The 15,673-nt window shown below is 37.9% G+C and overlaps 1 protein-coding gene across 1 annotated transcript in view; it reads right to left on the reverse strand.

Moving 5' to 3' along the window:
• Window positions 1–15,673, reverse strand: part of LOC107728623 (ras association domain-containing protein 5-like) — a 66,139-nt gene that overhangs the window by 42,416 nt on the left and 8,050 nt on the right. The window lies entirely within an intron of this gene.

Here is a 15,673-nt window from a genome sequence, read left to right on the forward strand (position 1 = left end):
TGTTGACACAAATTTCAAATGGTTTTCAATGGTCGTTTGATCGCGTCCAGTGTAGGCAGACTTTAGCTGTTGTAGACACGGTGTTACTCACCTATTGAGAAGAAACAAACCAACCTCGGCGTCCGATCGCAGGCCTCCGCTCCTTGAGTTCTCTCCATCGCTGGAAAGCTGATCCGATATTTACACGGGTCCTACTTCTTGCCTTATCGTTCCGCAGACGTTTTCCTCTTTTGTTTTTTATCCGCCATCTCTATCTTTCTGTCGCTCGGCTCAGCTAATGTCTGTCCCATGCACTGAACGCGCTCTCCTCCACATCACGAGTAGACACGCCCCTTATTGCTGATTGGCTACAAGTTTGTTTTGTTTGCGATTCCGAATCAGTTTTCTAAAGTGTTTTTGAAAAATCACTTACTCTGCCTTTAATGAATAACTAGATGAGTGAATCTTTTCTCTTACACTTTATTATTTCTTAAGAGATGCATTTTAATAATAAAAAATCAAATAAATAAATGCCTATATATAATATTTACATAAAATATAAGAATTTAATAATGTAATAATAATAATAATAATAATAATAATAATAATAATTTAAAATAATAAAACATTTATTAAAATAATAAAATAATACAAATACTTTATTTTACTTGGAAAAAATATATATAAATAGAATTCAAATATACTAAAATTCAAATAAAAAAGCAACTGCTAAATGCATATAATATAAAAACTCATTTAAAATAAAAATATAATATTATATAATATCATATAATACATATTTATATATTACTAATATATTTATATAATATAAAAATATCAAATATTCTCAATTGGGTAACAATCAGGCTTTACAAGATCAATCGCTAGATGGCGCCACTTTACCAACATCTCCAAAGGTTAACGGAGGCCAATGAAATAAGGTTATTAAAGGGCTGGAACAGACAGCTGCTGTTTAATTTTTGCCAAGAAACGTTTCATTGACACTGGGGTTCATTTTATCCTCCCATAATTGCCTATCTAGTGAACTTTTCCCACATATTTGCTTTGGAAAGTAGCATATTTTATAAAAAGCTGATGCAAGCTGCCCTCATCATCCTAAAATTCCCATTAGCATCATAAGTGATAATAAGAGATAATAAAATGACCTCAGACCAACACAGGGAGTAAATTCAATAGCTCAAAAGCACTCTGAGCATCTATATCCATTGCTCAGAGCCACACAGAGCCACACAGTAACCAAGGAAACGACACTCTGCACCACTGGATATTCTCCAGCACAGGCTGACCGTGATTTTACACGACATGGTGTCCTGCAGTGAGGCTGCAGTGTCATATATATTCTATAAATAATCTGTGGCCAACAACACAAAGTGCTTTAGTGATAATGGCATAGAAATGGCTTGTTGTTTTTGCAGTCACATGATAACAAAATGACTGAGGTATCTGTCTCTACACACAGCGAGAGTGACAGATGTCAACAGTGAATGCTGATTGATTATCAGCGGATTGATTATCAGTGCCAAACACATTGCTACTGTCATTGTGGAAGAGCAGGGAGGTGCAGATCACTCTGAAAGAAGATTGCGAATGCTAAGAGCTTCTAGTACACAACACAGATAAGTCACATGGAAAATGGACGTCACTTTCGATGGTCTGTCACCACAACACCGGCAAAATATAAATCTTCAGGGGAGTGCTGAGCACGACTATGAGAAAGAGTGTCCAAACCAAACAGAATGACTCAGGGTCAGGAAATGCATTCTGGGAAGAGGTGAGGCTTCCGTCCGGTTCTGACTCTCACCTTCAACCTCAGCCTGATATCAGCAGTGCGCTTTAATGCAACACCCTGATAACTTTACGTAGCAATGACTATTAAATGAAAAACCTGACACGTGCAGCGGCAGTCAGGTGCCATGGGTCATCCTGCAAAATGGGTGCCTTCATTTACATGTGTAAAAAAATTACTTCACCAAGAAATGTACTTTTACAATGTAGACAAAAATCTGATTTTTAATTTTTTTTTACAGACTGATTAAAATATAAAAGCTAGAATCTTTTTTTTTTAGATTTGATTTAACAATGTATTACTAAAATATTTAATAAATTATTTTTTTAAAGTATTATTAAAAAGAAGTTGTGTGTCAAACCTTTTAGCACCACTTTTCTGCTTTTAATAAACTTTTATATACCTTTAAAAAAATGTCATAATGACATCGTCATCTTTTCAAGAAGACAACCCTTCAAGGACAAGTTCTTTTTTTATCTTGCTTTGGAAAGTAGCATATTTTATAAAAAGCTGATGCAAGCTGCCCTCATCATCCTAAAATTCCCATTAGCATCATAAGTGATAATAAGAGATAATAAAATGACCTCAGACCAACACAGGGAGTAAATTCAATAGCTCAAAAGCACTCTGAGCATCTATATCCATTGCTCAGAGCCACACAGAGCCACACAGTAACCAAGGAAACGACACTCTGCACCACTGGATATTCTCCAGCACAGGCTGACCGTGATTTTACACGACATGGTGTCCTGCAGTGAGGCTGCAGTGTCATATATATTCTATAAATAATCTGTGGCCAACAACACAAAGTGCTTTAGTGATAATGGCATAGAAATGGCTTGTTGTTTTTGCAGTCACATGATAACAAAATGACTGAGGTATCTGTCTCTACACACAGCGAGAGTGACAGATGTCAACAGTGAATGCTGATTGATTATCAGCGGATTGATTATCAGTGCCAAACACATTGCTACTGTCATTGTGGAAGAGCAGGGAGGTGCAGATCACTCTGAAAGAAGATTGCGAATGCTAAGAGCTTCTAGTACACAACACAGATAAGTCACATGGAAAATGGACGTCACTTTCGATGGTCTGTCACCACAACACCGGCAAAATATAAATCTTCAGGGGAGTGCTGAGCACGACTATGAGAAAGAGTGTCCAAACCAAACAGAATGACTCAGGGTCAGGAAATGCATTCTGGGAAGAGGTGAGGCTTCCGTCCGGTTCTGACTCTCACCTTCAACCTCAGCCTGATATCAGCAGTGCGCTTTAATGCAACACCCTGATAACTTTACGTAGCAATGACTATTAAATGAAAAACCTGACACGTGCAGCGGCAGTCAGGTGCCATGGGTCATCCTGCAAAATGGGTGCCTTCATTTACATGTGTAAAAAAATTACTTCACCAAGAAATGTACTTTTACAATGTAGACAAAAATCTGATTTTTAATTTTTTTTTACAGACTGATTAAAATATAAAAGCTAGAATCTTTTTTTTTTAGATTTGATTTAACAATGTATTACTAAAATATTTAATAAATTATTTTTTTAAAGTATTATTAAAAAGAAGTTGTGTGTCAAACCTTTTAGCACCACTTTTCTGCTTTTAATAAACTTTTATATACCTTTAAAAAAATGTCATAATGACATCGTCATCTTTTCAAGAAGACAACCCTTCAAGGACAAGTTCTTTTTTTATCTCTTGTGAGACAATGTTGTCAACCTTCTTACCATTTGACCAGTAAGTAACTGATAATAAAAAAGAAACCGTTTGAAATTCTCTTTTTAAAGAATCTTGTAGTTTCATGAGGCTTTTAATGTCAAAATAAACAGCCAGGACAACTTTCAACCCCATTACCATCATTCCTGTTATCCTTCTAAGTACTGACATTTATTAATTTAGCTTGAATTTGCAGTTTATGCATAATTAAAGGGGTCATATGATGTTGCTAAAAAGAACACTATTTTGTGTATTTGGTGTAATGAAATGTGTTTATGCGGTTTAAGGTTCAAAAAACACATTATTTTCCACATACTGTACATTATTGTTTCTCCTCTATGCCCCGCCTTTCTGAAACGCGTCGATTTTTACAAAGCTCATCGGTCTGCAACAATACTACAGTGAGAATCAAAGTTACTCCTCCTTTCTTTGCATGAACATTTTGGCGGTGTTCTTCCCAAGATTTGTTCTTTCGGCAAATCTTCCCACATCGTGACGTAGACATGTGGGGGCGTGTTAGAACGAGGCGTTTTAGGAGGGCGTGGACGAGTCTTAACTTTTATAAAGAATATCTCTTTGGCTTTGAGACTTTAGTCTTTGCAACTTTAGGGATCTTATCTATTCACGAACAGCTTGTAACACTGCGGTGTTATGCAAATCTTCCCACATAGTGACGTAGGTATGTGGGGGTGTGTTAGAACGAGCCGTTTTAGGTAGGTGTGGCTGACTCTGAACTTTTATAAAGAATATCTCTTTGGATTTGAGACTTTAGTCCTTGCAACTTTACAGACCTTCTTTATGCACCAAGAGCTTGTAACACTCCAAAGAGAAAGGAAAAATTGAAATCGCATCATATGACCCCTTTAAAATAATACACAATTTTAATTCACACTATGTATGCATCTGTTACATAGAATGACCCTCATAAAAATATGGGTCAAAGACTTGTGTTGGAGTTTAATCAGCAAGTACTGACAAACTAGAAATCAAAACACTTTGATTTCAATAGTATCAAGTTTATAGACTATTCCAGCCAAATCTAAATGTCCCAAACAAGATTGGAGGTTTATAACAGCCAAATCTTCTTGAGGTAATTAGTGCCACAGGATGCTCCCAGAGCCCATTTCTTTATCCTTCAAACTGTGTGCTCACATATGCTCCCCTCCATCATCAAATGTCCTTACTGCAGTGCGGTCTGAACCCCCTAAACCTGATTAATCTGAGGAGAGTGCCGCCAACCTTCTGGGGTTACAGACAGAAGAACTGTAAAGAGATTTAACACGGCGGCAGAGGCGGACAGTAACTAAGTACATTTACTTAAGTATTGTACTTAAGTACACTTTTTGAGTATCTGTACTTTACTTGAGTATTTCCACCTCTGCACGGAGGATTATACAGTATGCATGATTCACCGATAATGGACCAGACGGAATATGACTGGCAGGTACCATCATCTGTCTGGAATGTAAAATCACTCCCAAACAAGACGTCCACAAAAATCTCAACTCAATAAAACATCCACATTTTCAGATTTAGTTAATTCTATTTCTCATTTAAGTATTATTTAAACCACCATTTATAAGTCTGGAAACAATTATAAAATTGTAAAAGTGTTTCTTAGTAACGGCTGCTGAAAATGACATACACAAATCACAGATAACATGTAATTATTATACAGTAACTATTTATTAAATTAAATAATGTACAGTATTTGTTTTTATTGTGTGTTGATCAATTAAATGCTACATTGACAAACAGTAGAATTAATTTCTTTCATGTTTTAGTGTTTCTACACTTTTTGAATGCAGTTTCATCTTTTTTTTTTTTTGCTTTAAAGTACATCAAAGTGACAATAATGAAATAATTTAAATTAAAACATGCTTAATGGGGGGGAATCTAAATATGAACAATGCAATAACAATGAATTTTAAAGAAAAAAAATCACAAAAAAAACTAATTACATAAAAATAGAAGATGTTACTACAAAAATGGTAAACTAAAACATAGAGACTACTTGAATCCATGTAACCAGTTTACAACAAGCATAAACATGCCTACAGTTTGCCTTCTAAAATCTGAAATCCTGATGTCCAGGGGAAAAAACAAAATTCCATGACAATATATTTGTCAAACACACATGTGGAGAAAAATCTAATAAACACTCCATATATTTTCCCAGAGGCACATGAAACCGTGACCCCAGAGTATTTGTTTAGCCTTATGAACAGAGCGGTCACACTTGTGTTCTCAAGTAACGCTGGGGTCAATGCTAGAGAAACCCCATGGATAGAGCATTGCAGCATAGTTTACATAACCTGGAAATGCTGCAGTGCTGCTATAAAACAGGAGTGCTGGTGACAGAGGAGGTCAAACTCTTGTCCTTGTCACATTAAACACAATGTTTATTCGGCCATGTGTGGAATTTCCTCCGTACGAGAGGTCAAATACGCATCTCTGGGCCTGTCCCTTTAAAACATCGCTTCCCACTAGAACATAGTCACTTCCTCTTGGAGTTAACCACGTCTGCTGATCAGTAGAAACATTTCGGTTGTTTAGCTGGAAAAGCGTGCCAAACTCCCCTCCGATAGCTGGAATGTAAGGGGGAGTTTATTGAGGGAACGAGAACACTGATGCCTTTTTGTCCCTCATCCGCCTTCTCGCCTCCTACTTCCTTCTGACACTTCTGATCTCCCCTTCTCTTCCATACATCAGCATTTTTCCACCTCAGGAGTCACAGTTCCTTCTCAGAGCCGCGGCTCATATGCACCCCAGCTGTACGCACCCTCCTACAATCTCTTTCACTCTCTGTTTCTCAGATTCTGCATTGGTCAGCAGCATTTTCTGCCATTTCTTTCTCACCTTGCTGTGCATCTTTTCCCGTGATTCAAGCATGCCCTTCATAACAAAAGTGAAGTTTCATTTGGCTCATTTGGATTTTTGTAGAGGAAATCAGTGTGGTGGCATACAAAAAACGTCATCACTGCACTGCTCTATTCACACACAACATAGCATCATATTCCAACAACCTGGTCCCAGTGGAACCTATCTGACTGAACCCTGTAATTTAAGTCTAAATTAATGTTTCTAAATTAGAAACAGACACAAAAACTCCAATGAACAGACACAAACACAGCAGCAGTTTGACTAAAACACACTGGTTCATTCAAACAGCAACAAATAAAGCTAAAGTAAAGAACCTCTCTGTAGACTCCCATACAATGACCTCTCTTTATTAGAGGCCTGATGAGTGTGTAGTGTTTTAAAATGTGTAGTTTTATTATATCGAGCAAGCATAGACATACTTTACCGTTCATAGACAACGCCTGGGATAATAGTTCTGGGTAATTGGTGGGTATTTAGTCTGTAATTAAACTGAACAGATCTCTTCTGTCTTCAGAAGGACCACACAACAAAATCTGACCTTTCTTTCCAGGTGGAATTTTGTCGAAATCTCAGATTAAGTTGTGTGCAATTCTGCAATAATTTACTAATTGAAATGCACTGATATTAAAATTAGGGCCAACACGGATAAGAGGATAATTATTTTAACGTTTTGGCTGTATACAAATATATGGAGATACCAATATTAAAATACAATACTACAGTAATACTGTAAAAAAAAAAAAGATAATACTATTTCAGTCTTTCTACAATTTCATGTTTAATTCAGTTATGTGACGTTATTCGCAGTTTCTTTGTAATTATTAGTGAATTTCTTGAAAATTGTTAATCCTATATAATTTTTTTCTCAGTGTATATTGTCCAAATAAATGAGAAAATTAAATCAGTTGTTATAAATGCTACAACTGTATTTATGCATCACAAAATTTTAAAGTATGAAAAATTTATATTTATTTTAAGATTTGCTGTTAAGTGTTCTTAAACTATAAGTTTTAAAAATAGGGGACATGGGCATGCACAATCTTTATTGATGTATCTGCATCTGTTACGGTGTCTGCATTCCTATTTGTTAATCTATTGATTATTCTGATGTGAGTGAAAGAAGTCAAATCACTTTTTAGACACTCTTTAGACTGAGTTTATCCACCTGGCAGTGACTAAAATTCTCTTCTCACTCCCCTTCACATCACTACATCCATCCATTCTCTCACAGACACGGTTGTTCATCCCATTTACACCCATACTCATATTCATACTGAGGCTGAAATACATGTAAACATATGAATGCTTCATTCACGTGACATTCAGAGACTACAAACTTCGAGTCTTCCTCTTTTTATTCTTACAGCATTCCTCTCTTTCTTTTTCTCGGTTTCTCTTTCATTCCTCATTTTATTCCCTTCCTCCACAGCTTCCTTGTTTCTTTATTTTCCAAGTAGACACCCCCACATTTAGTTTAGTCACTGGAAAAACACGAGCAACCCAAAACAGAAAAAAAAAAGTAACTGAATACTGTGAAACATGTTACTTTTTTCCCCCAACTCCCCACTTGTATATATTGTTGTCCAAAAATTCTAAATGTGAAACTTTGGAATTCCAATTCCTGGAAAACCTGGAAAATGTAATTTAAAAAATGTACAAACAATCAAACAAATTATGACATAAAAAAGTATGATGGAAATAGAATTTGTCAAGAAAAATAAATATATGTGTATGTTAAATATATGTATTTTATTATTGTATTATTTTATATATTGTATTATTTTTTTCTTTAAATGAAGAGTTCAGATGCAAAAGCCTCTAAGTGCCATCTGAAATTTTCATCTAAAATTAGCATTTTTTATCAGACTCCTATATTTATGTTCATTTATTTCACTTAAATGGCATAGAAAAGGACCTATACATTGCCATTAAAGTAAAAATACTGAACCTAAACATAGGAGCCTGATAAAAATGCAAATTTTAGAAGAAAATTTCAGATGGCACTTAGAGGCTTTTGCATCTGAACTCTTCAAATATCTAACACAGATCAAAATGTTCTTTTAGTTCCTTGTTCTTATTAGAATAATGCAAGAAAAAAGAAAATATTGTTGTTATCCAGGGAGGAATTAACCCACAGTAAAACAATGTCTGGCACTCTTTGTTTATACCCTATTAAAACATAATGAATAGAAATAGCCCCGATCCCATTAATGCTTAGCTTAGGGAAAGTAAGGCCTACCGAGGTGTAAAGTATCGACACAGTGAAAATCAGGATGTTTTGTCTTGTGAAGCATGGGAAAACCTTTTAGATGCTAAAGATGCTGAAAGAGCACTAAAATCCAATCTAATGGATTTAATAAGCTGCACTGGTCAGGTCTCCGCGGTCCTGAGCACATGCCACGGACACAGCCTCACATGTACAGCTAGCTTATTCACAGAGAATGTCAACTTGAGCCTGATTGCAATACACTGTGAGTGGGAAATTTTCTATTGAAATTGAACGCAAATTGTGAAGGGTGGATCGCTAGTGACAAATAACATAAAGAAGTGTGTGTCTCTTGTTTACTTTGAACACAGATGCTGACAAAGTCTGAATACAGACAGGTTTGTTTAGGGTCTTATCAGCATTTCACAGCCAAGCTTTCACAATCCAGCTCACATGCAAAGATTCAGTGTCAATTTGAGCTGACAGAATACGTCTATACTTCAGTCACATCTATAGTTCTGCTAAGCGTATAGAAAATTTCAGATGGCACTTAGAGGCTTTTGCATCTGAACTCTTCAAATATCTAACACAGATCAAAATGTTCTTTTAGTTCCTTGTTCTTATTAGAATAATGCAAGAAAAAAGAAAATATTGTTGTTATCCAGGGAGGAATTAACCCACAGTAAAACAATGTCTGGCACTCTTTGTTTATACCCTATTAAAACATAATGAATAGAAATAGCCCCGATCCCATTAATGCTTAGCTTAGGGAAAGTAAGGCCTACCGAGGTGTAAAGTATCGACACAGTGAAAATCAGGATGTTTTGTCTTGTGAAGCATGGGAAAACCTTTTAGATGCTAAAGATGCTGAAAGAGCACTAAAATCCAATCTAATGGATTTAATAAGCTGCACTGGTCAGGTCTCCGCGGTCCTGAGCACATGCCACGGACACAGCCTCACATGTACAGCTAGCTTATTCACAGAGAATGTCAACTTGAGCCTGATTGCAATACACTGTGAGTGGGAAATTTTCTATTGAAATTGAACGCAAATTGTGAAGGGTGGATCGCTAGTGACAAATAACATAAAGAAGTGTGTGTCTCTTGTTTACTTTGAACACAGATGCTGACAAAGTCTGAATACAGACAGGTTTGTTTAGGGTCTTATCAGCATTTCACAGCCAAGCTTTCACAATCCAGCTCACATGCAAAGATTCAGTGTCAATTTGAGCTGACAGAATACGTCTATACTTCAGTCACATCTATAGTTCTGCTAAGCGTATACATAATGGCTCACTAGGTTAAGGTCTTTTGGCCATGTTCACACTGCAGCTCATTCTGGCCAAGAACAATTTACTTAAAAAGAAAAAAAGCAACACTCAACAGGTAAAGGGACCACCCACAGGTTATTTAGTATTTATGTGGTGTTCAGCAGGTTTATGTGAAATAGGTTATGCTGCAATTTTAGACTGACAGGAAAAAAACGTAGGTAAAAACTATGAAATACAAAGCATTTGAGTGAAGTAATTGTGTGTGTGTGTGTGTGTGTGTGTGTGTGTGTGCGCGTGTGTATAGAAATAGAGATAATAATATAAGTGTTTGTGTATGAAGAATATCCATATTTAAAACTTCTAGCTTCTAGAGATTATGGTTTATAAAGTTTTAAATGTGGATATTATTCTTACACAAACGCATTGATTCACTTCAGAAGGCCTTTATTAACCCCTGGAGCCATGTGGAGCCCTTTCTTTGATGGATGGATGCACTTTATTTTTCTTCAAAATCTCTACCACTACTCACTGCCATTATTAAGTTTGGAGCAGCCAGGACATTTTTTAATATAACTCCGATTGTATTCGTCTGAAAGAAAAAAGTCATATACACCTAGGATGGCTTGAGGGTAAGTAAATTTGGGTGAACTGTCCCTTTAAATCCTGCTTGAGAAGTTGGTTATTTACTTCATGACATGTCAAATTCACACCGCCCGCTGCTGATTTCTGTCTCACTCAGCGTGTGTCATCCACAGCAGTGCGTCAGTGTGTGCGGGAGCTGATGGCTAACGTCATCATGAAGCAAAAAGGGTGAGAAAAGTGCTGCCGCCATCTCATGCACTCGTCAACTCATAAGCATTTCCGAACCAGAAACTAAAAAGGCTCATATTCGCCGAACAGCTTTAGCGCTAATTGGATAGGTCATGACTTAGAAAGTAAAGTCTACTGGGAGTTAAGAGCCAGATGTGATGCCATTATCAGAGCACTCAGTCTGTAGTTCTGCGCTGACACTTTAAATGTTACTACAGGCTATGTCCATGTCAATAAAAGAGCACTGTTATGAAAACTTAAGCACATAGGCCATCACCTTCACACGTGATCCATCAATCTCCAGTTCTCCACTAAACACTTTCTTTGAAACTTAGAAAAAGAAGAAGTGTCATCAGTGTATCTTTCTTTTTTTTCAAGTATGATACTAAGCGAATAGAAGGGAAGTTAACTTGCACTAAAGCAGATCACTTTTTATTCATTAGGCTGGTGTACTGTATCCCAGTCTCCATCTACTCAAAGAGGCATTCCGGTCCAGATCAATGGGAAATTCAATTTCAACCCCCTTGGCTTCTGATCAAAACGTCATTTTGCCAAAAACAGCACTGAGATCAAATTCATCCACTGATGCCTGGGTGTCTAACTTGAAATAGAGACGAGAATCTGTATGAAATGATACATTGGGTCAATTTGATTCCACAAACACAACGTAACACAGACAAACTTACTAATATTAATAAGTGGTTTTTAGGGGAATCCAATACTCCAAGTATTAAACTTCAGTACTTATATCAATGTGCTACAGACATGAATGATACCTCAAACTGGGTGGTTTGTTATTCTGTTACTTTGTAAGCAACACCCAATAAATCACCAAGAACACCCTAAATATCACCCCAAACCCCATAAAAACCTCTAGAGATCAACAAGAGATCACTCAGAAATCTCAGGCATCTACATAGCAACATGTTTTCAACCATTCAAAACAGTGAAGCAGCTATTATATAACCACACTTGAGCAAATTTTGTCATTTTGTTTAGAAAATGTACATTTACTTTGCATTTTGTTTCTGAAAAGGATCGGGTAAATCTGGTGTTGAAACAGTGGCTATAGCACAACGAAGAATTATCCTGACCCCATGCATATGCATGATTACATTGCACTCTGTCTGCCTGGTTTACTGGCATATTCTAGAACCACAGAAGCTTTTAGCGGCTGAGTTACAGATCAATGTCTATTCAACACATGAATGGACAACAATAGATACAACATGAGAGAGAAAAGGAAACCCAGAGGGAAAGAAAGATACCAAGAGAGCAGGAAAGGAGAACGAGAACGTGATGTGGCAACAAGAAAAGAACAAGGCTATTTAAGGAAGGTGAAAGCCACTGCGGAGCTCTGTGACTGAAGCCTAATTGGACAGGTCTAGTCACAGAGGATAAAAGTACATTAAGGTTGAGTCTCACATTCACTTACTAACCCAAACCCCATTCTATCTCAGTCCCTGTCCACATATTTCTCATCTCTTGGACTCAAGTTACCTGATAACATGAGGGTCCCACTACTGCTGGAGCGCCGCAGCATGCGGAGGCCCTCGGACCAGGAGCGGGACTTGGGCAGGCGGCGGAAGAAGCGTCCCAGGCGCTTGGAGACCTGTCCGAAACAAGCGCTGGCCACCGCCTCCTCCGTCCTCATCTCTGGCAGCATGACCGCCGCTATCTGCGGCCTGTTGCGGCCATGACCCCAGTGCCACCACTGCGTCCCGCTCCAGGTGCTGGTCCGTGAGCGGCCTCCGTCCCGGTTGGGGCTGGGCGCCTGCGGCTCCGTTGCGTCGTGGTGTGGGCTCCCTGCGCCAGTCGCTCCTGTGTGTCCACCATCGCAGGGCTGCGCTCGGTTTTGTGTTGTGCACTGAACGCCCCCCTCCTCCCTGCCTTTCTGCCACCCTGCACCCCTACCCTCTGACACAATCGCCCCCTCCGCTGACTGGTGGTACTCTCTCTCCTGTTCTTGTCTCTCTGCGTCCGTGCTCCTGTTTTTCTCACACAGTGCAGAACTTGTACCAGCTCAGACTGCACCCACTCATCCTGCTCTCTGCAGCATGTTTTTCACTGAATCCTTAAAGGCACAGCCGCACTGCTCTCCTGCCTCCTACTCTCTTTTTCCTCTCCCTCCATCTCGATCGATCCGTCAATCTCTCTCTCTCTTCCTCCCTCTATGCCTCTCTCCTGTCACTCTGTGCCATCGTGCCACTTCCTGTGTGAGAATACAGTCCCACGCTTGGAGAAACCTGTTGTTCTGAAGGACGTCTCAAGTTCAGAGCATGTTAGCCCTCCACTCTACACCTTCCTCATTCCCTCTCGTGTATATCTATAAATAAAGAGAATTGAGAGCAGCGTCTGGCTCCATTTCTCTCAACAACAACTATTACAGCATCAATGAGGGTTAACCTACAACTGGATAACCTCAATAAATCACCTTGCCCTCATGTGCACATATTTCAATTCAGACATTCAGATGTTAGATTTTCCAGAAATTAATGCATATTAGTGATCTAATACCTCATATTCCAAATGAGAGATTCAGAGGTTTGGTTATGCCAAATTAAATTCATATGAATTAGCTAATACCTAAATAATGCACCTTATATTTTAATTGAGAGATTCCGAACTTTGATGATGCATAAATAAAAGCATATTAATCATCACCAAGCTCATTAATGCACCTCATATTCAAATTCAGAGGCTGGATTATCCAAAAATCAATGCATTTTAATGGCCAAATAGCTCAAAAATGCACCTCATATTTCAATTTCAATATATAGAGGTTTGGTTATCATAAAATAAAGCATATTATTGATTTAGGCTAATATCAAAAAGCTCATGAATGCACCTCATATTCAAATGTAGAGGTTTAGAGTTTGGATTTTCCCAAAATACATTTTGAATGATCTAATAGCTCAATAATGCACCTTGTATTTCAATTTAGAGGTTTGGTTATCATAAAATATAGTATATTATTGATCTAATATCAACAAGTCTATTAATGCATCTCATATTCCAATTTAGAGATTCAGTGGTTGGATTATCCAAAAATAAATGTATTTTAATGATATAATAGCTCATAAATGCACCTCATATTCCAATTTAGAGGTTTGGTTATTCCAACATAAATTAATATGAATTAGCTAATAAATGCATATATATAAATGCATATTGTATACACTGTAAAATGAATAGATCCAATACCTCAATAATGCATCTCATAATCCAGTTTATAGATTCAGAGGTTAGGTTATCATAAAATATAGCGTATTATTGATCTAATATATCAACAAGTTTATTAACGCACCTCATATTCCAATTTAGAGATTCAGAGGTTTGATTATTGTAAAGGTTTAATGAGCTAATGCTTGAATAATATACCTCAATACATCTCATCTGCATCATGAAACAACTGATTTACATTTATAAAGCAAAATTTGCCCCATTTAACCAAATAATACCCGTGTTTAGCCAAAACCTAGAACAAATAGCAAGCAATACATATTTTGCTTTTGACTTCTGTTGACTATAATAGATGGGGTGGCACATTTCCTGCTGTCCTCACCCCAGGTCTTCCAAAAGAGAGAGAGAGTCTGAGAGAGATAGAGGTAGAGAGAAGTAGCCTAATTATAGCCTGAGATAACTCCCAACGGTTCTGTCATACTTTTGCGTACTCACTCCTCCTGTTCAGCAATAACTGCCCCGTACACCCCATCACAGACCTCATTAACACATCTTTACTTCACACACGCATGAAACACAGCCCACTCTACACCTCCAACTCAAACTGACTGCCTGATACTGATATCCAACCAATGAAGCCTTCATGCACTAGCTGCCTATCCAACCTCCGAATACTGTGAAGTCACAGTACTCAAACAGGAAGTGATGATTTAACAGGCGCAGTCCATCTGTCGCTTGAGGTGAATGTTGTATTGAGAAAGTAGACAAAGCTTCTGCTATTTAACCGTGTGTTTCAACAAGGATAACTCTGTGCACACATAACCACTAAAACATCTACAACATGAATAACACGTTTTCAATGGGTTTTTGTGGTGCACCCAGTCAAACTTGTGCCAGGGGTTTGATTTAGTTTGCAAAATTGAGAATTGGGGAAACTTGATTTACAAGTTTTCATATCTTGTTTAACTGAAAAAAAAGAAAAAGAGAAATGAATGGTAATGGGATGTAAAAGCTATAAATGTTTCCATTTCAGTTATATTCAGTTATAACGCAGACATCTCATATTTCTCTCATAATAAGTTGAAGTATAAATGCTAATATTTAAAGGTGCAATAGGAGATCTTGGAAAATGCTAACTTTATACCTGATAGCACTGAAAGCGAACGTCCCACCCGCCCTGCAATCGGCGTCCAAAGCCACGGCCCCTGAACACATTTACGCTCACAGACCAGAGACAACATTACTACAATAGGCTACATCAGGTTCCCAATTCCAGCCCATGTTCCGAAGTGAAGTAAACTTCAACGGATTTGCCCCGCTCAGGGAGTAGGGAGCAATGAACACTGTGTAGGGATCATATCGATCGGAACACAGTTCATGCACGTAGCTCACATCTAACGAGCTGGCGCGAGGACTGGATTAACCGCTGGGCTACATCATGTGTCATTCACCAGTGAGAAATCTTTAAAAGTACTACAATACCAGGAAGGAAGATCGGGTTGTTGATGTTTGCCTGCCATTCTCGCTCTGTCTGCACAGCGTGCGTGAACGCGCTGATGACGTATCCTGTCTGCGCAGAGGTATGCTAATACATACGTTGACAAGCAGGTAGGAAAGCATATTAAAACGCTCGGACCGAACGTTTTGATTAGACGAACATTTCTTGATCCTACACCTGCCACAGAATATATAAATACAGACAAATACATTTAGACCACTTAACTTAATGATTGCTATCGGGATGTGAAGAGACTTTCAACCAGCATAACAAAAAATGTTTCTGAAGACAATCACCTATTGCACCTTTAAAA

Source organism: Sinocyclocheilus rhinocerous, unplaced genomic scaffold, assembly GCF_001515625.1.
Source record: "Sinocyclocheilus rhinocerous isolate Xijiao unplaced genomic scaffold, SAMN03320098_v1.1 scaffold757, whole genome shotgun sequence".
In the NCBI taxonomy this organism is placed as follows: domain Eukaryota; kingdom Metazoa; phylum Chordata; class Actinopteri; order Cypriniformes; family Cyprinidae; genus Sinocyclocheilus; species Sinocyclocheilus rhinocerous.